We start from the raw sequence: 23,026 nt of genomic DNA, 5'->3' as shown, positions 1-23,026 counted from the left end.
CTCCTTCCTGCCCCTGAACATGGCATTCTCACCAGGAGCAGTGCCTGGCCTGCCTGCGGTAACTGTCAAACTACTTCTAAGCCATGTTGGTATAAAGACTGTTGAGCCTAGGCCAAAACTATGGCACCGACTGCTCCAACAGTGTGCAGAGAAAGCAGCATGCGGGGGCAGACTGGGTGGCTGTGGCACAGCTCTGGGGGATGCAGGGACCTCCATGCCAGCCACTGGGCCACGGGTGGCTTTGGAACATGCACATGAAGAAAGCTGAGGGTGTTTGGAAGGACCTGCTACTAATGTCACCTCACCTCCATCTCACACATCAAATCTCATCTCAGATGACCAGGAAGAGGCCTCACTCTTACGACCTTGTCCTTCCAAAATTCCAATTGTTTGATCTCTTGGTGACTTGGTTCCACCTCCCTGTCTTCCTCTTTAAGTGCAGTCAATGACATTTATTGAGTCCAGCAAAGGGCCCCGCAGCCTACAGACCAGAAGTATTTCAGTGCAGGACCTGGGAAAGGGCAGCATGTATAGAGGGCTCTGGAGAAACCTCTTCTCTGCACACTATTAGCTGGCCAACCCATCATCAGAAGGTATCACCTAAACCCTGCCTTTGAGACTTCCCTGTCTGCTCTTTTGGTCCTCTGGAGGACAACAAGGACATCCCATCCTCAGAGATTAGTGCTTCACGTAACTTGGCTGACTTGGGTCACAACTCTCCCAGGTCTGTGTTGTAATCCTTCAGCTAATGCAATGGCACAGTGGCCTTCCCACCCCCAACATAATCCAACTTTCTTCCATGTCAGGAGGAAAAAAAAAAAAAAAAGAAGAAAAAAAAAGCCCCCCCCTCTAATATTAGGAAAAAAAAAAAAAAAAAAAAAGGATTGTACAAGAAGGTAATTTATTTCTGATGTTTCCTTCAAGGATCACAACACAGCCGCTCCCTCTCCTTCACATCAAAAGATAATCCTCCCACCTCCTTCTTGTACACATTCAAGTTCTCCAGCCTCTTCCTCATTACATAAGGAACATGCATAATCCTTCTCCTCCCACAGAACATCTCAAGGAACACAATCCTCCTCCTCCCCCTCAGTTGCATGAAGTTTAATCCCAACACTGATAACACTACTGGCTCAATAGCCATCAGCACAGTGAGAAGAAAAGGAACAAAGCACAAACTCTGTACTGGCTTAGACTGTATCCTCATATGCGTGATGACTTGTTTTCTACTCAGCCTTCATATTCTGCTTCACACCTGCAATTAAAAACAGCTTTTCTGTATGAATTCTGCCTTTTTCTTTTTTTCTTTTTTTTTGTATTTAGTGAGGGATGAGAGAAAAACTGGGTGTTGTTCTTTTATTAGTGAATAGAAGATTTTGTTTTGTTTTTTCAGTGGCATTTTATGGCCGTATTTTACAGACAAGTTCATGGTAAGTTCAGAGGAAAGAAATTTTCAAAGAAAATCTAGCACAAAGGATTGTGGGGAATGATATGGAAAGTTGACAAAACGATGATAAACAATGAAAAAAAAAAAAGAAATAATTAACTGGGTTGAAACACTGCATCAGTATTTATCACATTGTTAACTTTTCTTAGGAAAAATGCTTTATTGTCTGCAGTTTTAGAAAGAGATCTTAACCCAGGCTATGAAGCAGAATGCTGCATATATAATGGCTTTGAAACATGATTTTATATATAGAGAGAGAAAAAAAAAAAAGAAAGAAAATGGCAAATATGTCTCTATGAGATAAGACTTTCAGAACAAAATATAATACATGGAAATCCTTTCTTGAAGTGCTTTGTGGTCCCAAGGAGGTAGGAAACTTGAAACAGTAGGGTTAGAGTAAACACAAGTCTAAACAAGGTGTGAAAAATTGGGGCACAGGCAGAAACAAAAAGTCTGAAGAAAGCAGCTAAGAGAAGTGAGGGAATGACTCACTTGAGAGTGAGAGAGAAGTTATGTGAACATGGCTAATCAATTTCCAGTTACTTTAATAACTCCGTTGCAAACAAATAAAGAAGGTCTATGCCCACCATTTAGAAAGGGTAGCAAGAAAATTAAGAGTAAGTGGACAGCTGGGCACTCAGAACTCCTAGATCTAATTCCAGTCTGTGTATGTCAAACTGGTTAAGACATCTCTTAGACCAATTCCCTTCATGCCTAAATGGGTGATAATATTTTCTTCTTGTGTGCTATCAAGATGAATTAACTAAATTATATTAATTAAGGCTACCTCACTGTCCTCCTACAAATCTTCTGGCAAGGCTCCTTCCTTGCCTTGATGTCTACAAAGGATATATTGACTGCTGGGCAGCTGGTGCACTAAGATATTTGCCTATTTTAGCTATGTCCACATTAGCAAGCAATTTGGTGCAACAGAGGTAGAAAAGCAGATCATAGCAGTTGATGTTAGGGTGTCTATATCTGTATTATCTGTGGCTCAGGGATTAGATTCATCCCTTTCATCTGTACTAAATGTCCTCACCATGCCTACAGTTCAAATTAGTTTCAAGGGACCGACTACTGGTTTAGATCCCTGTATTTTCCATCAGTGCCTAGAGCAACTTGGGTATGTTTCTGGAAAAGAGCTTCCACTTTATTTTCCTCCAGCAGTATCTAGTTCAACACAACCCAAAACCCTTCTTCAAACCATGCTGACAATAAGTAAAGACAACCAGGGAGATTTTCTTCAAAACCACACCACTGCTCCGAATTAAAATGCTAATATGTGAGCAACTAATGCTGACTAATATTATATCTTTTTTTTTTTTTTTCCCTGCATTTGCTGTATCTCCTTATCTATATCCTGTTTCTTTTTGTTGGTGGTGGTTTTTGCTTGTTTGCTTGTTTTTGTTGTTGTTGCTGTTTTTTGTTTGTTTGTGTGTTTTTCTTAATCTTCAAGATATGTTCAAGTTCCATACCATGTAAGGTTTCATTGGTGAAGTCACTCTATGAAGACTGCTCCTAGCTGCAGTTTACAAGGATTCACAAGCAGCTGCAATGGCACAACTTAAAGTACAAATTATCAGGGTGCAAAAGGCAGAAAGAAACTTCTGGTGCCAGCCATTTTAGACCACTTTTGCCAATTCAGCGTGGCTTGGCCTAGGGCAGTAAATGTTTTGGACAGTACTTAACACAATCAGGTCCTACTCCACTATGTGGTTCCTGTCACAGTATCTTTACTCAAATGCCAAAACCATATTGAAAAATTCTTTGGTTCAGAATCTGTAAAAATATTTTTCTCAATAATAATGTATTAAAATGTATTTAAATAGTAGTGGTAATGATTTGTCTTATTTATGCCAGTACATTTTATCTCCCAACTTATTATCCATATGAGAGGACATTTACCTGCCAATATAAACTCTGTTGTAGAGTTTAACCTATCTGTCGAAGGAACTGATAACGTTTAGAATTGTTTCAAGTATACTCAGCTCTGTTCTATTTTGAATGTGAAACAATTACTTGGAAGTGACTATAGAAGACATTTGATAAGGACTACGTTGAAAGTGTTTAGTAAGTACAGAAAAAGGATAACATCTTGATACAGGCCAAACAATACCGGAAGTAGGAAGACTTCAACTTTGTTGTTACTGTGGGTTTTTTTACTGCAAGAGGTGGAGACTTCTATTCTTCATGTAAAAAATCACTCAGAAATCAACAATAATGAGGAGTTTGTTCACAAAAGTAACTTTGAGCACCAGGAAAGTCAATCTTCTTTGGTTACTTATAACCAGTGAAGAGAAAAAAGCTTATTCAGGGAATAATTCAGAGCAGCTAAACTAAAAATTATGTCTGAATCATGCTCTACCCACGTCCTTCCCTACTAAGAAAGAAACAGATGAAGACAGCCTTAAACTGGCCCTTCTGAATAACCCCTCATTGTAAAGTGTTCCCCTATACATAAACTCTTTAACCAGAAGATTTAAAATATATTGAACTCTGAGTGCCAGATCTCATTGAAATAGTCTCAAATTCTAACATTTCAATGGGACTTGCCATTAAAAATTCTTCAGTAACTCTGCAAAGTAGAAACATTTCAGTTTTGAGAGGTATTGATTTGTATCCAATTGTAGAATAATATGTTTTACTTTATCAATATTCTTGTGGACTCCTTCTACTGACGTTCACTTAAGGTCTGCATATATCGAATCTGCCTTCACACTTACCAGGACAAAAAAGATGAGTGGCTTTGTACAAATAAGCACAAGGTCTTGCTCACTCAGCATGCGTAGTGATAAGGAGGCAACAATACTATGCCTCTAACTTTTTGAAATATTAGAGGATTTTTTTTCTTTTGGATTTTGTATGAAGTTGTTGTTGTAAATAACAATAAATCACAATATGTAAAGTAGATATTAAGTTACCCACTACTAAGCCCCTAAGGATCCAAAAAGTCTTAAAAAGCAGAGGAAATCAAAAAGTAAGTAAGTCTTTTACTTTCATGTTTCTGATCGTCATTGTCTTTCTGCTTCTAAAATCAACACAACTTTGCTCATTATTTCTTGGGTTCTCAGAATGAAGTATTTGCAGAGACCAAATCCCTGTGTGACCCAGAAACATCACTACTTTCCAAAAATATAATGACATGGTAACCTATTAATGCAAACCTGATGCTTTGCATCCGTTTCACTAAATCACACCAAAACGTTCCATTGTGACAATCTCATTGAACATATTGCCAAACTTCCTTTATTAGAGACATTCACAAGAATAACACTTTCAGGTAATTAAGTACTAAATAATCATCTCACTATCACCATGTTCCTTTATTATTATTTTTTTTAATCTGCATGTTTGCACTGCTTAAAATACTTATTGGTTCTTCAGAGCATGCTTTTCCAACCTTTATTCACCTTAAGGAATACAGGGTCCAGCTGACTTCTAAGTCATCCGTGAGACTCTCAGAACAACACCGTTTTGGTAAATGTGAGTAAGAACTGAAAAATCTTGCCTTAGGTGTCCAGCTTTGTACTTCTCCCACAATATATAAAACTTTCCCTCCTTTGAATTAATGTCAGAGCTCAGCTTTTAATGCATGGCCTTGGCTTGATTTATGAGTACATTTAAGGAATGTGAGGTCACTCAAGCTAGCAAACCAGCTGGCTTCTATGCAACAGAGCAAAACAAAAACTTTAGACAAAAATACTCACTGTATTTGCTTCACGGAATGTATGAAATAATCTTTTAAATTTTATTTTAAAACCTTTAAATAAAGCTATATTGTCATTTTCTAGAATGCAGAAATGCAGACCTATTTTAGAGTAAGTGGCAGCCATTGATGCACCAAAGGAAATGCTTTTTTATTTATGTTGTTTTTTTACAGTTGCGTCCTCACATAGCAGTACCTACAGTTGTGGTTACCTGATTCTTATCAGTTTGAATTGGACATCTAAGGGAAAATGACTCCCTTTAAATTAAAACCAAATAAAACTTTCTCAATTATCTAATGCAATCTGCTACTTGGAATGGAGGACAAAGTCTTCCCAAAAACCTATCATAATATACAAAGTATTTAATGCTGCTGGCATTAAGGTACATTTAGGTAGGTGAATGTTGCATGGAGACTGAAGGGACATACATGAAGTACACAAACTCCAACACATCATCTTACAGGCAGTTTGGGAAAAATCAGGGTTAATCTAAAAAGACCATGTGGCAGACTAGAGGTCAGTATTTATGAGCTCCTTCTGCACTCAGTGAAGAAAAAGAGACACAACATGAAGGGAACATCAGTTTTCTACATTCTTCAATTTACAGATACTTGAAGTATTCCAGTGAAGCACAGAAACCTTCCAGCTATTTGCCTTAGTTTTCGCAATACCCTCCTAAAACAACGGTCAGAGGCTGCCACTTTCCTGATAAATAAGCCATATTTGGTCAGCCACTCTGGAGCTATACATCGCAATTCAGTGAGACAGTAGGGGAGGTCTAGATAACTGTCTTTCTCCAGGGAAAAAGTACTGAAAATATATATAAACATTTACACAGGCCTAACATTGTAGAATATTGTGATTTTATCATGAGATTCGTAATTGGCATTTCTCTAAAGTTCTGCTCTACTTACTGAGAAGGATGAGCTCCAATTTAACAAAGAAATTGAGCTACTAGCTCCTATGCTTAAAAAAAAAAACAAACACCCTACTCTTGAAAGTGTGAACCCTGACAACTCAAGAGCAAGAAAATATAGAGTTGTTTGTGTTTTTTTTTTTTAATCTTAAAATTTATAAATCATTTTGTGGCCTGTTTCAACTGGTAATATTCACACAGATGGGTTAAATGTCATTTTGCACTCTGAATTAACTTCCCTAAAATCTGTTCTTAAAGCCTTGTCACTCACCTGAGTAATCCTACTGGTTTTAAATGGGCCTCCATAAGTGACCAGACTAGTCTACTTCTGCATGCTGCCGAGCGTTACGTAGGAGGTGCTGATACTCCCACATCCCTTTAAAAAGAAGATTAGGCACTAAGATAAGTGAAAACTTCTGTTCAAATTGGCTCAAATCCTTCTCCTATTTAAATTGGTGGCAGAACTCCCACTTACTTCAAAGGTCCAGGAGAGACACACTGTATTAATTAGGACAGTACAAAAACTCTCATTACAAAACCGAAGCATGTGATGCTCACCTGATTTAAAACAAAACCAAAAAACACAGTCTTGGATTTGCATCTTTGTGAACACTGGGTGCTACACAGCTTGATGCGGAAGCCCTGGGGGAATTTGGAGGTTGACCCAAAAATAGGCAAGAATGAGACAGTTCTATTCATTCCTTGTTTGCTGTAAGCTTGAAAATAGGACCCTTTTGTAGCATGCCTAAATTTGTTGGAATTTGAGTAAATCAGAATAAAACTTGACCAAACAATAGGCTGTGCTTGCAACAGCTCTACTTCCGTTGGAAAGCATGAGGGCTTTTTTATTTTAAATCAGCTTTAGCCTTTGCCCACCTCTCTGTTATTCAATGTCCTTCAACAGCAGCTTCTCCAGTGCTAAAGGCAAAGTGCCACTTTAGCACTATACTAGATATACATCTGTGCCACCACATTGTGCTTCTCTCGTGCAAAACCCCAACACAGGGCACCTACACTCTTTTAAATTTACCCTCCTGGCTCATCCCTGCTCCCTCCTAGAAGATGGTTACAAAAGGCTGGCTTGTCTGAAAATAGCCTCCCTGCTACATCAATTAAACCTGGAAACTGCACATCGCAGCCTGGCAGTAATTCCAGCTCTGTCCTGATGGTGCAGGGGGCTGAGCCCCAGCTTCGGCTCACCAGACCAGTTGGCAGCACATTTGCTCCAAAGCAAATTCAGCCTTTCTTTTAGAGTGCGTGCGTGCATGCGTGCGTGTGTGTGTGTGTTGGGGGGGGCATGGAGGCTAATGTCAGACTGAATATTTTTAATATTTATAATGAATAAAATTATATGCTTGGAATGCAACCTTCAGCATAACAGCATTAAAAACTAAATTTTTATTTGGATTATATTCATGGTAATAACAAGTAATGTAGTTGTTTTTTTTTTTTGTGACATAGGTTAAAAAGTCTGTAACCTCTAATTTGACAGGAACTCTATTATCACTCTCTGGAAAATTAGACAAGATAGAATATTAAGACATCCAAAAACTGACACAAACAGAAAACTAGGTCTCTCACTTGCTCTTCTTTCTTTAAACAAGGGAGATGATTATATGCTGTTTGACATTCCATTTTCAGGGCAACTAAAGAGATGCCGGGAGTCACACTTCATTTATTCTTCCAAATGCCACCACTGAAAAAAAATGTGTTGGTATTTGAAGGCACCATACTCCCACAAACAGCGGCCAGAATTAACCTTGTCTTCCTGATGGTTTCATTTGTGAAGTCCCTCAGTTTAGTTTCTCAAGACAAAATTAAAAATACCCTCGTGGCTGAGTGTAAGCACTTAAAGCACACACACTACATGGTGGGCTGAAACTCCCCAGGGTGTAGCCTTACTGAACTCATTGTATTAGACAAGTCAAGGGGAAATATGTTCTTGTAGAGATTTCCAGCCTAAAGATATTTGGATGTGCTTAAGGTTAGCATCTGAACTTTTATGTAACTATCTAGACTGAACCTCGAGAATTTCTGAGGTACATGACCAACTCTGGAACTAAGAGCCAAAGAAATTACTTTAATATCTCTTTTGCGATTCCCAGGAAGATATTTTGTCTTTCAGTGTGACTAAAACAATGTTGTTTTATATCCTGTCATACAAGGGAACAAAGGCATAATGATGCACACATTTCCCTAAATAAACAAACAACCCCTACATAGTTTATGTTGGAATTGCATCAATCCAAAATTAAAAAAAAAAAAAAGAAAAAAAAAAGTTTTTCCATTTTTTAAATCTACTCAAAACTGATATGAAAAATTAGAGTCATTAGTGAGTTTTTAGTCTGTTCTTACTCAGGCAAAAGTCCCATTGAAATGAAGCCAACATTACTTCAAAATCTGAATACTGTTTCATTCAGCTTTTCAGCACAAAGATGAAGCTTTAGTTACAACCATCTGTCATGGGTATAATCTCATAGCACTGATACCCATTTCTCTTAAATATAACCTTCCTTCATAAACTCTTTATCTACCTCTGGGGTATATACAAAGCTCTAAGAATACTAATGAAAAATCAGTATTTTCACTATTATGGTACATGAACAATAATAGTACCTTTCACTGTAATGAAAATTCATCCCAGATAGCTTAGCTAGGCTAAAACATACCCTACAATACAGTATCTTGAAGACGGAGATTAAGACTTGTTTTGGTGTATCTTGAAAGAATGTATGAACCAAAAGGATGGCGAAGAAGGAGACTGTTGTATTTTAGGATTGCAGTACCTTGCAACATTTCTCAAATGGTGTTTCCCTCCACTACCATTACAAATCCAATATAGATGCATTATTGACTATTAATAAGATGACGTTTACAATACATTTTCAGCAGGAAAATTATAGAGCACATGAACAAATATTATTATAATTGTGACCAATAACAAAACATAATTAGCCTTGAGAACTTGAATTCCTCAATATCCAAATATTTCTCACTGGCCTTGCTAATGTGACCAAAGGCTCAAAAGTATGGACAAAATTGAGAAATGGGAGTTGATAATGACTGAAATGAAGAAACAGCACAGTCTACTGGTTAAGACATTGAAATGGGTATCAGACCACATGGGGCTGCATTTCTAACTTGGCTACTGAGACACTTCTTTTCTTGGGCCAAGCATGAGGATGGTCACGCCAAGCTGAAGACTATACAAATGCCTGTTCAAGGTATGGATGGTGTCATTTCCCTGCACTCTAACCTGTCTGACCAAAGTCCATGCTGGTCCATAAAGCCACCTTAGCATGATGCTCTGTCTACCAGCAGTGCAGGATGCAATAACTCCAGCTCAGGGACACACTGACATAAGTTTCTTGACTTCCAATCTGCTCTGACCTTTCCCTTCTCTGAAGTCAAGCCTCTTACAAAAATTGTCAACACCATACCAGAAATTCCAAATTGTGTAATATTAAGTACAATATTAACTGATGCCTTTTGTTTTCACACCTCAAACCTTAAGCAATGTATACCTCTTTCAATGTGCCAAACTCAGAAAGTCATCACCAATTGCACAAAATAAAAAAGCAGGAAAGATACTTGTTCAGAGGAAAGAAGACTCATGACTTTTGACATCTGTCTAAAATTTTTGATTTGAGACAGATTTTTGACACACTTATGATTTCTGAAGACCTGGAATGTCTATAGTATTAATGAAACACTCCTTCAGTCTTAAAGTCTTGCTTTTCATTTTCAGTGACAACACAATACTAAGTGTTTATTTTTGCAAGGAACATCATTTAAAAACAGTCCAGATACTTCCAATTCCTGAATACCAGCAGTAGCAAAAAACTAACCACACAGACTGTGTTTCAATTTTAAAAGTCCATATTAGGCATTATATACCTCTTGAGGATTCTGGGAACCGTAGTTTCCCAGCTTATTCTTCTCTTGAAATATAATAGATTTAAGACAAGAAATCCAGCTATTTCTACTGGTAAAAATGAGGTAGATATTGCCCCCTGCAAATATCTCCACAACTGAAGGCAAGAATAACAAGTGAGCCTATTCCTCTAGTGTAAACAGATTATTCCCTTGCTTAAAGTGATGAAGCTGTCTCTCCCTGTTGCACAAATATATAAAACAATGTATCTTATCTATTTGCCAGGATACTGGGTAATGTCTCCAGGGCTGACTATCAGCTGGTTGAGTTGTAAGTTTTATGTTAGGCATAGGAAAGGGGAATTTGGTAAGCATCGTGAAAGGGGCGGGAGAAGAAAATAGGTCAGATAGCTTACAAACATGCCAGAAACAGAGACTAATAGTTCTACTTTTTATTCTATAATAAAATTAATGTTGCCCCAGCAGCATGCTATTTGGTACATCCATCTAATTTATTAAACAAACAAGAAGACAAAGGATTTGCTGAAGATAGTACTCTTGTGTATTTGTGAACTAGTTTCTCATAATTAATAAAATTGATGATAAATATAATTTTATTCTTACTTTCTCTTCATTTTCACATACAAACATAATATTATATATCAGCTAGAATAAAATCTGCTAAACTGATTATGAAACTACCACTCCATGATTTATTTATATATTTAGTAACAGCACTTCCTTTTGCTGGTTCCTTCACACAACAAAAAGTAAGGCCAAAACAGGAGGATATGCACAATTTCACCCACCCGAATTTAACATTAAAACACACAATGTGCTCACACAGCCCAGACTGTGCGTTCACACACAGCAAAGCAAACAGTGCAAAAACATAAAAGAGGAGAAAGCACTGGACAACTCTGAACAAAAGCAATCTCAAGTACAAAGACTTGAGATCTTTTTAAGATCTTTGCAAGCAGAAAGGAAAATAAGTGCTTCAAAATGGGGGCAAAGCGAAAAGGGTTCTTTATAAACACACACTTGAATCCTTCAGACATTAAAGACTAATAAACTAACATTATAAACTCCCCCGAATCACATCTCTCTAAACGCTGGACTTAATTTTTCTGTTGTCACTGGGAATTGAGTTTACTTGGTCACTCAGACCTGTCCAATTCTGTGCAAGGTTTTGCAGCCTATTGTTCAGATTGTGGAAGCAGCTCTGCAGAACAGGGCCTTTGGAATTATATTTATAACAGGAGACAGTTAAACAGACCTACTGCAGCAGGGAGAGTCCTGCAGAGAGGAAACTCCACAAAAGATGTGTTATGATATTAACAATCAGAAAACAGCTCTATAATTTCCTCTTATTTTTAATATTTATATTGGCGTGGTGTCCCAAAACTCCAGTAGTCCTTCTGCATCTCAAAATCTGAATGGAGCTTACAGTCAGAATCAAGAAACTACAGGTAAGATATTTTTCTCTGAAAATGCTACTTCTGACATTTAAAAAAAAATCTGGTTTTCCTGCTTTGTCTCACAGGCACAGTGGACAAGCAGGTTCAGTTTAAGATTCCCAAATTTATCATATATGCTGCAATGACAGCATACTCACATGATGACCACAGCCAAGATATCAGGGCTGATTCACATCTGCATGAAACTCACTCCTCAGTTCATCAAATTCTTCTTATCTTATTGCTAAGTTTGAGGTCTGATGGAATCTAAAAGCTCAAAGTGAAAAACTAACAGCATGCATCTATTCTGGGGCTGAGCTGGAGGAAAAAAAATGAGAGTTCCACAGCTTTCCCCCCAAACAGTAACACATTCAGTTTTATTTATAACTCTCACCTATTTTGGAAATTTTTGTGAACCTGGCCTGACACTAAAATTGGTAATTTTATTTAAAACTAAGGGACACTCCTCTCTTTTCATGCCTCCATACAAGTGTTTTGAGAAGCAGTAAAAGCCAATACAAAGCAAATATATTAATAGCATACTGTGACATAAAAAAAAAAAAAAAAAGAAAAGAAAAGAATGTCACAAAGTAATTATTAAATTCTAACAGGAGAGGTAAACAGACAAAATTTACTATAAACTGTTTCTGTTAAACAGCAAGCACAAGATGAGAAAGATGAAGAATTTTTATATGCTCGGGTTTATAAAAGGTTCTGAAAACTGCAGTATGACTTTGGCACGGGTGACACAGGGTTGTGAATACTTTCAAGGCAGTCCCATCAGACCTCAGAGCTAACGATCCTCTTTCAAATCTGTCTCCTTCTTCCTTTTAATCTTTCTTTTTGTTGTTTTTACTTGAGAGAAAACAACAAGGAGCGATGCTATGGGAGAAATGCCAATACTTGGCTCCTGCTGAGAAGAGAAAAAAAAATGCGTTGGAGCTGGAGCTGCTGAATCCTGCTCATTTTGAGCAATGGAATTAAACAGCATCTCCTCCAGTGACTGAATCCGACAAATTCAGTTTACCTGGGTGAGATAGCGTCTTTCACTGACGGAGTAATGTAAATACTCAAAATAAAATTAAGTGGTTTTGAGGTAGAAGAGGATGTGTCAATTCAATTCCACTGCTGCGGTGGGTACCTCCAAGGGAGATGACAACTGCTCTGTGCCAGGTGGTGAGACCCTCCACACCTTGCCTCAGGGTGGCAAGGAGGTGCAGCAGCTCCTCTGTGGAGCAGCACCTTGATTGCTCAGCCCCTGACTTACAGACAAGCTTTTGGTGACGAAAGGAGCATTGTGGTTTTGCACCCTTAAAAAAAAAAAAAAAGGAAAAAAGGAAAAAAGGGAAGAGCTAAATAATAAATCCCTCTTGTCTCCTTTTTGAGCAAAGATTTGAGATACAGAATAAAAAGGGATTTTCAGAATTTAGCTTTTATCAGTCTGCACCTGATTCTTTTTTTTTTTTTTTTTTTTATGCTGGTTATAACTGAGAGGATGACACAAGAGGTATCTGAATGAAGCTGTTTGTTTCTTTTCCCATCTCTGTCATGGAGTACGGCTGAGAGTTTAGAAAGATAATATTCCTACCACATGTCCAAAGTGCTAAGAAGAGCAAGCACCACGTTCTGTATTTAGTCTTAAACCTATTTTCCTCAGAGCAGACTTCATAAATAACAGCAAAATTAACAATACCAACACTGATAATTTACAAAGTATTTTTGCACAGGAAGCCAAATACCATGATACATTAAAAAACTAAAACCTACAATGCACAAAGGAGGAAGTATTTTCTCATCTGATATTTCACACTATTTAAGTAATTTTGAGATTTGGAGCTTTTGAAACATTACTGCAGAAGAACTCACTTTTTGTGGAAGTCCACAGTATCTGCATTTATACTCTGTGAATATTAACATTATTCTCTTCAAAAGGAAAACTGATCAACCTCATCTGAAATTCATGTCCTTTCAAAGGATGGAAAGCAGAAAAAGAGGCAATGTCTTGTCGGAAACACACACACACAAAAGTGAGAGCTAACGTGCTTTCTTACAAACCCAGGCCAAGACAGTGCAGTGCTACTACCAAAGCTGTGAGCTGGATCCTGATTTCTGGGGCACCTCCACAGGCTGGTGTCCAGGCTCAAGCAATGCCAAACTTTTCCTCCCTCCATGGGCATGGTGGATTTGCATGGCTAAGCGGAAGTATTCAACAGCTGCTGGATTTCACATCTGGCTTTTCCCCTTCACCCTCTGCCCCAAGGCAAGGCCGCAACAGAAAAGTGAGTGGGCCAAACAGCATCATCCCGCAGGCCACCAGCTGGACTGCTAAGAGTTATTGCAGATTTATGTTATTTTTTTCACCTTGTTGTTTGCTACGGGGAGCTGCTTCCTTCTCTCTCCCTCTTCCCTCTTTCCCCCAGCCTCTGCTTATTCATTCAGCTTTATGAAAGCAAATGGAAAAGGAAGTAAAAATGACAGGCGTTTGCCCCCCATGCACAGGCTGTGTCCCCCCTCTGGTGGTCAGTCCTACCCCTCAAGTAGCTCACAGCCAGGTTGCCTGCACCTTCCTCTTTACTGCCAGTGAAGCTCTAAGCTTCAAGGCTGCCAGGTCAAGTCCTTCCCCTCCTTCATGATCCACAAGGAGGCACGAGGAAGTATTTTCCCTTTGAAACCTTTCAACAGATCAGTCCCCCTCCACCTGCGAACTGCACTGCTGGAGTAAGGATGAATGAGTGCAGGCATTTGCACCCTTCCACAGCTGGCTCTGGGCACCACTGATGGGGACACACCTCCCTGAGAGGGTGACCCGGATACCAGGTGCTGCATGTCATAAAGAGAGCAGAAATAAGAAAAAGAAATGAAGTGCGAGCCTATCCCCCTGTACAACCCCAAAGTATGTGTGAGTTACACATGGGGTATTTCTCCACACCAGCCAATACAGGGCTCCAGAACTGGAGCTGTCTTCACACTAGCTCAGTCCTCCTTTCCAGAAATGGAGGGACTTAACTTGAAGCTCAGTTCAGTCAGGAAAGAAAAACAGTCCTTTAACTACAAATATTTTAAGCAGTGTGCAGTACTTCATTTTTTTTTTTTTCTTTTTTCTTTGTATCATTTACCCTGTGGCTGGACAAACATTTTCTCTCCCTTGGCCTTTTAGGCCTCTGCCTCACCAGCCTATTTGCTGGTAACTCACAAACCCGCTTTAGTGAGCCTTCATTACATCCTTCCCTTCCCACCCAGCTGTTTCAAAATTTCTGATTCATTTTTTAATTTCAATACAACTAAACAAACTTGGAAATCCAATGACAGAACTGTTTTTAAGATCAAAACAAAGTTTCTCAAAGTTTTCAAAATGAACATCTGATATATTATTGAAATATATATATAACTGTAAGTCTCTTACCTCAAGTTTTGACCAAACGATGCAGGAGAATTCTTAACTTCAGATATTGGGCAATACGCAAATTTCAAGATGGTATTCTAGCTGATGAAGCATGTGGCAGAAAATCTGACTTACAGCAGGAGGCCAGCTTGTTGGTATGTTTTGTGTCCCTGGTGTTACAGGGGTGTACATGAAAGAGGTATGGTAGGTTCTGCAATACTAATTTATCTAAGTCCTTGACAGCCCACACAGTACAAAGCAGATATCTTAAGGCACCAAGAGCAGGAAGTCTTTATAAATATAGCACAATTTTTGTACCTTTGTATTCCACAGATGGGCAGTATCACTTTCAAAGTTAAAATGCTTTTGACAGTCACTGAAGAATACTGCAATCGTGCTTTTATTTTGTTTGCCATTAATAATATTGCTTGTTCGAGCAATCCTCACTGTGGTTGAGGTCTTCTTTTGAGCCTCCCATCCCAATGCTTGCTATTACCTATTTTACGCTTGTTGCATAATCAGCAAATACCAAACAGACTCAAAAAAGCCTGTCCAAAGGGGAATCCTCTGCACCCAGCTCGTGCTAATTGCCAGCCTCAAAGAAGCCGGCAGGCAGCTATTACACACCCTGTGGATAACAGAGATTTTGAAAAAGAGACGGCTGTCCTCCTTCAGCAATGGCTAGAGTTGGAGGGGACTTTCATTGTTATTTATTCAGGGGAAGCTTATGTCAGGAAGAAAAAGAGAAACAAATCCATGGCTTTTTAAGTGCTACATAACCGTATGAAGAAGCTGCAGGTTAGCACAGCTTCAAACTGTTGCTGCATTAGTTTTGCTTTTACTGCGGAGCACCATGGGGTAAAACCTTATTCTTCCTCTGAAAAAAGCCCATCTGTATTGATATCAGAAAAGGGCGGGGGAAGAAAAATGACAGCCACTGGCCTGCCCTTTAACCTTTCTAACAGAGCTGGTGGCCGCAATGAAGCTTAATCAATGCAATGGAAGTGACATTTCGCAGTCAAATCAAATTAAATGGAAATGAAAGGAAAATCTGAGGTCCAACCTAAAGGCTGTTCCCTCTTGCACCGAGGTCATTGCCATGGCAACTAAATGCTACAAATGTGTAGAGTAAATCCTTAACAAATCTGTAGAAAGCATGTCCAATTGAATATGATAGTTCCTGTCACTGTACTTTGTACCTCTCAAAAGAAAGGGAGAAAATAAAACAAAACACATCTTACAGTCTGTGCAGCAGAAAAGAAGTTCTGCCAGAAACTACGCAGCACGACGGCGCACTTAATCTTTCTGTTCTGCTTGGACATGGAGAAACCTAACAGCTTTACTGTAAGACAGCAAGTGGGTAGCTACGGACAGAGACCATATTAAGCGGATTAGGGCACGGTGTGTTATATTTTTCATTATTGCTTCAGCCGGCAGGCTGGTGGTCGCAAAAACTTCCTTGTATCACTGCAAATGCATTTAACCGTGGCTGAGAGCAATTCCTGTTGCAGATTGCCCACAGCTCCGATCATCCCACCCAGTTTCAGCACGTACCTCTCTTACCCCCCTGCCTGTCCCTAGGGCGAGAAGGCCACTTTCTTAGAGGGCTTGGGATGGTGAAGGGCTGATCAGCCCTGCTAAAAATATGTGGAATGATCCTACCTGTGTGTGTGTGCAGCCCTTCGTCCGCCCCTTGCCATGGGGCTGAACTGGGGTGGGAGCCCTGTCCTGCCCAAGGGGAAAGGAGATGACACCAACCCATTTTGCCCGCTATGCACCCCGACATCACAGACGGCCCTTGCCCCTATTACCTCTCTGCCAGCTCCGACCAAGTCATGGGCAAGCACTCCTCCTCCGCATGCCCCTGTAGAGAATTAAAGATAATTACCGGTCCCTACCGCCACTAATGGAGCGTACTTCACTCCTCAGCCTAACAGCTTCTGACAACGAAGGGCAATTTAAGAACCACATCAAAATATAACAGCCGCATGCTCACACTCCCTCTGCCAAGTGCCCATTCCATCTTAACGTTTCCACCTGTGTAAGCAAAGGGAGCAGGGAGAGGTGCCGAGCAGAAAGTGGGATTTTTCTTTTTCTTGCGAGACGTGGAAGACTTTACACAGTGAGCAGTGACCTTCCCCAAACTTGTCATTTATCTGAGCTACATAAGGTGGCAACCATTATCCTCTCCTTGAACGCAGTGAAGTTTTGATTCAGCTGTAGCGATGCAGTCATTGTGCATTACAGAAGATCTCTAGAGATTACATGCCCTGGGCCAGTTTGGGCTGGGAGTATTACAAATCTGATATGAGGTGACATTTTCTACTCAAATACATACAGCCGCAGGACATCACACACCTTCCTGCATGAATAGCAATACACACTAATGAACTAATTTCTGGGGGGAAATTGTTACTTCCCAAGTGGGTGGGGGAGGAGACTACTCTGCTACTTCAGGCAGAAGGGATTCGTTTTTTCTTGCATGCTTTCGCTGTGTTTTCACCTTTTCCGAACAGTGCTACTTCACAGGGCTATGTGCAGCATCTCCAGACGAGGCCTGTGAGTGGAGAGCTGTGTGACATTTCCCTCAACATATCCACGCAGCCACCAAATAGCAGACGGGGCTGGAGACCTGTATCTCTCCGCAGGAACAGCTCCAAGGATGCACATGCCCAAGGAAATACATAGCACCACCTTGATCACAGCTAAAAAAATACATTTACTTTGGTTTACTCGGAGGAGCATTGAACTCACTTGGTATTCCTGGATATTCTAACTTTGGAGAGCCATGCCCTCCTTTTTATCACACACAACAGTGATATTTACAGATCATTTCACATTTCCTTTACCCTTTAAACACCACTGTATGCTGGTGCTCATTCACTCATGCTCCCATTACCGGAAAATGCACTCAAAAAATTTGGCTGGCAGTTCAGACAAGATGCTTGTGCACTTGTGTGATGCTCAGGGGACAAATCACTGTAAAATATACCCAAGCTCTGACACTGAAACACAAAAGGCCAAGCAAAATTCCCTTTAAATGGGAAACTTTTGTGTTTTCTCTTGGGCTTCAATGATAAAATAAACAGAACACATATTTCAGAGGATTAGGTTGATCAAGAAAACAGTAAATTAACTTATACCAGCACAAAGCTGCTGGCACAAGCACTGACAGGTAAGACTGGTTTCCTAAATTTAACAGTGGAAACCTCATGTATCTCTGTTACCCTAAACTTCAGAGCATTTCTAATGTAGAAATTGAAGGTCTCTCACAGCAAGTACCTGTGAAATTCACCTGGGGTGGCCATTAGGGAACAAGGTCACTTACATCCCATCAGAATATTTTATCAGAGAAGTAATATTGTATTTAATTCTATCTTTAATGTTTGCTGCGGGTTAAAGAACACAACAAAGGTTGGACATAGCATGGAACATTACAGAACAGATCTAGGAAGAAAAAGAGAGAGGAAATGTGCAAAGCACAAACTACATAAACAGATGAAACACGGAAAATAGAAGCCAGTATGTCTAACATATGAACGTTATTTTTTCTCAGTTGTTCTTATTGAAAAAAGAACCAAGCTCCTGTAATAAACAGCAACTAATGATTGTCTTTCTAAGTTGTTTAGAATGACACATAGCACAAACATGTAACAGAACTGCACCCTTGTTATAGAATTCAAAATTAATAATAAACAAAACTTTCTAAGAATTGCCTGAAATGTTACATATATGTGCAATCTTATTTATTATGCTTGTTATTTTAAGCTGATAAATTAATGGAGCATTTCAAAAAGCAGAACATGTGATGGGCAATGACAAGCAAGTAAGGATTCTGAAACTATTTTTATGTATTTTTGCAATACTGTTTAATACATATTTTTCATGTTATTTCTTTTATATTATTTTTGAGATCTAACAACTGCTTTTAATAAGCAACTGTTATTGCGAACATATAATTATACTAGGCCACAATCCAACAAAGCACTTAGGGGTACAGATTAAAGACACTGAAAACAATGGGATTATTTGTGTACTTAAGGTTAAGCATCTGCTGAAGGACTCAGATGGATCAAAGCCCCATTTCTATCACATCTACAGAAAAAAAAATATTATATATGTTAATTAAACGTAAAATATATGTAAATTAAGTACCACAGGAAAAATACCACTTGCATAATTTTTTGCACCCCTATACAATTTGTAGTAATAGAATATTCCAGTCAGCCAATATGAAGAACAACTACTAATATCAGCCATTTCATCAAAAGGTGAAAAATTCCTGGAACTGACCAATTATGAAATAACTTGTCATAAGGGACTTCAGTTCATAAACCATCTCCTGACTAGGTAGTTCATGTTCCGAGGCGTAAAGGATAAAATAGACAGAAAACACATCTCATCTATCTTCAGACTTTGAATATTCACACAGAAGCTTAGTTTGCAAGCTTGCATTTTTATGTATGAAATTAAATTTTATTAACAAGATCCACAAATTATTTGCATTTAGTGTCTAATACACTTATTTTATCAAAATTTCTTCCTTGTTATTTTCATTGACCAATCTCTTGCTCTTGAATTAAGGTTAATATGGACATCAGTGATTGACTTCCATTATCTCCAGAATTGTTTATTTTGTTTAACTGTATAATGTTTCATATTCTTCTGTTCTATATTAAAAAAAGAAAAAATCTGCTCAAAAAAAAATTCCAAATAATATTTTCATTGTAAATTGCTGTTTCATCAATACCGATCATTTTCAATGAATGTTCACCAGGTTTTGTGATAATTTAAAACAAACAAACAAATAAACAAACAAACAGAGAAAAGAATTCCTGATAAAGTTGAAAAAAAAATACATTTATATCTTTAGCCCTAAAAAGCTCTATTCGATATGTAAAGACAAATTATCATCTTGAAATTTCTTTATCATCTTGAAATTTCTTTTACCTGATGCTCCCTTTTATTTTATGGTGTTAAAACAGCATTTATTTCAATACAATGTTGTGACAGATCAAAACAAAAACCTTTATGAAAGCGCTACTCCATTGGAAATTTCAAATTTCTCTCATTTCTCTTTAATTTGGAAATTACAAGTGCAACAATTACAAAAAAAGAAAACAAACAAACAAAAATTTTTAGTACTTTCAACTTATTTTCATATCAACATTTTTATGCCTTTTTTTTTTTTCCTTTTCTATGAGTCTTTACAGACCATATACTCCATGAAACAAATGGAACACTCCTACCTTAGTCTTCTATAGTAGCAATTAAATTTTCTTCAGTATTGTTATATGAAATTGTGTATGGTTTAATACTCAAATATAACCATGTGAAAAAGTACTAATTGTCTTACGTATTTAAATTAAATATGTACTTTATGAGAATTATAGCTAAGAGCTACACTCAATACAAAATTTTAGATGAAAGTAAAACCCATAAAATGATCTGATTACACCTTCTTTTAAACAAATTTATGCAGGCTCACTGACTTTGCTTATGACTTGACTTCAATTTTGATTTTCCCTATGCAAATAAGGATTTCACTTGAATCCTTCAATAATGACCAACAGATAAAAAGGCAGGGAAATAATGACATACCTGAATAATCAGCTTCTTTTAGAAATACTGGGTCAATTAGGCCTTCTATCAGCATACAGAAAAAGTTAACATCCAAATGGCTAGCTGAGGAAGCAGTGATGGGGATATGTGCAGTCAAAAGAAATTAAGTTCTGGAAACTATACTGCAGTACCCAGTCCTTCAGTGGTGAAAAAAGCATATGATCTTCTGAGCAAAGTCCAACTCTAAATTTTGCCAGTTCTAGTCACTATTTCAGTGGTAATTAGGCATTACAACACCAGACTCAAAACCAGGAACTCTAAAACGTCTGAAACGAGCACCTTCCCTCAAAAAATAATAATCACGGCAAAAAAAAAGAAAAAAAGAAAAAAAAAGGCACTCAAAATTCTCACTTAATAGTTAAATGTCATTTATTCTTTAAAATATTTTTTTTCCATTTACAAGGGCAAGCCGTCTTTCATACCAAGATGTCAGGTCTACTTATGTGACTTGAGATGGATGGAAGGCAAGGTATCCCAGCTTACCACCCATCTTTCTGGGCATTCCCTTTCCAAAGCAAAACAAGAATGCACTAGTGGATTTTTGTGGGGATCGTTCTTCCAAAATTATGAAGGAATATCAGGCAGTAACAGAGGTAGTGAGAAAGATACTGAAATGCTGTTATTCTCATTTTAAGGGATGACAACATCCAGTCTCCTCACAAGAACAAGAGCATTGCAAATTTGGCGATGAAACATCTGAATAAAACCAAAGAAGTACATCTCAACTGTTTTGTGTACCACTGACGCACTGTTTAATTAAGCCATCAAAAAAATGAAGGAAAATGGAAAAAAAGGGGATACAAAAGAGAGGAAACTTCTTCAGCAAGTTAAAGCACTCTTAATAAGTAACAACATGACATTAGCCATTAAGAAACAAGAACTCTAAATAATGCATTCAGAACCTATAGATCTAAACCAGAAGATAACAAAGCTTCATAAATCTGTTTGTTCATTAAGTTAAAAAAAGCCAGACTTTGTGTTGCTATCATGTCAGCTGGCACCAAACTGTACGCAATTTAGTGCAACTACAAAGTGAAACCCATAGTCTACAATGGCAGGGTTTTTGATCACGCTAATTAACAGCCATTTTGTTTAAAATAAACAGATACGACTCTAATTGCCTTTTTTACATAAGAAAGGGAAGATCTTAAAAGTGAAAGCATGCAAAAGGAAAGATCAGACAGTCGCCTTTCAGATTGATAAGCAAACTCTGTGTGAAATGAGCGCAAATGAAGTTTGAGACACTCTCCGGATTGACAGCAGGGAGACAGCAAAGCAGGGGAACGAGTGTTTTCTGGAGGTGAGCAGGCATGGCCACAGTCCCTTCCAGTGGGAAAATGCTGTACTTCATACCCCACTTTTTTCAAGTCTTCCCATCCTCTGAGCATCTGCCCATGAGGAGCTTATTTTTCTGCAGGGCCCAGCATGCACTGGTGGCATCCCATTTTGTGAAATCTTCAGACCACACAATGAGCCTAGTTAGCATCTGTACACAGAATTTGCAAAGAAAATCAAATGCCATAGAAAAGGAAGTAACGAAACACAGAAAGGGGAAAAGGGGTTCTGATCTCTGTGCCTTCACTTAACCCTGGCACCAGGAGAGGGGCTCGACCCAACTGCTCAGCACCAGCTGCTAGGATGCACAGAAAGAGTATTCGGGTCCCTAAAAATCCCTGTAAGTAATGTGCATGGCAAAAGCAGGGATACTATCCGGTTCTCTGGCTAACTTCAGTGGGTCTGAAATGCAACCTGGAGTTACAGTGAAGATGATGTTTTTTCACTTTTTTTGGACACTGTATTCCTGTCCCCACAACAGCTACCACCGTATCTGAGTAAGGTTAAAGTCTGTCTTGATCTAGCTATGAGCTCTGTAAAAATGGATCCTCACAGCATTATGGAGAACATACAGAAGCAGTTTACTTTTTTAGACAAATTCCATTTATCCCTTTTCAAACAAAGCTTAAACATTGCTTTTCAACTGCATGAAAACACATGTCATTGCATAGTAAGGCAGCAAAGCAAAGACATTTTTTTGTATGAAAAAGCTCCCCCACATTCCCCCAACCCCAATGAAATTCATAACCCACCTCTCTGGGAAAACAAAACAAAACAAAACAAAACAAAACAAAAACACCACCTAGATGTTTTAAGCTGCAAACACGAAAACCACAATTCAGAAATGGTTCTCTGCATTTCAGGTGTGCAGTGTCCCCACACTCCTCTCAATTAGAATCCCCCCTTCACAACAAGTTGCAGCATACTTCCTCAGCCTTGCAGATTGATATGCATAACGGCACATTCTGACCCATCTGCTGTGGCTTCCATAGCAGTTCATATGTAAGAACAAGGTCCTTACTTTCAGGATGTTGCTTGGACTGTATGTTTTCATCATACTCAAAATAACATTTAAAGTTCTGAAATTGCAGACGATTGCTCCACCTAACACTTCAGGCTCTTATACCAACATGGTAATGCTACAGCAGAAGGCAGACTTTTTGAAGGAGCTGGTCCTTGATGGGGCATCAGCTCTCAATGAAGTAAGGGTCTGTGGAAAAACTTGCAATTTCCCATTCCATCTGATGGATGAACTTTTCCAGCTTTCTTTCCCTAATGCAGCACACT

At 38.6% G+C, this 23,026-nt stretch overlaps 1 protein-coding gene across 8 annotated transcripts in view; it reads right to left on the bottom strand.

Moving 5' to 3' along the window:
* SOX5 (SRY-box transcription factor 5) overlaps positions 1–23,026 on the bottom strand; it is a 644,424-nt gene that overhangs the window by 565,630 nt on the left and 55,768 nt on the right. The gene's annotated exons all lie outside the window — the stretch shown is intronic.

The sequence above is a fragment of the Anas acuta genome, chromosome 1 (genome assembly GCF_963932015.1).
Source record: "Anas acuta chromosome 1, bAnaAcu1.1, whole genome shotgun sequence".
Classification (NCBI taxonomy): Eukaryota; Metazoa; Chordata; class Aves; order Anseriformes; family Anatidae; genus Anas; species Anas acuta.
The sequence above is the reverse complement of the archived record's forward strand: the minus strand, read 5'-3'. Positions and strand labels throughout refer to the sequence as shown.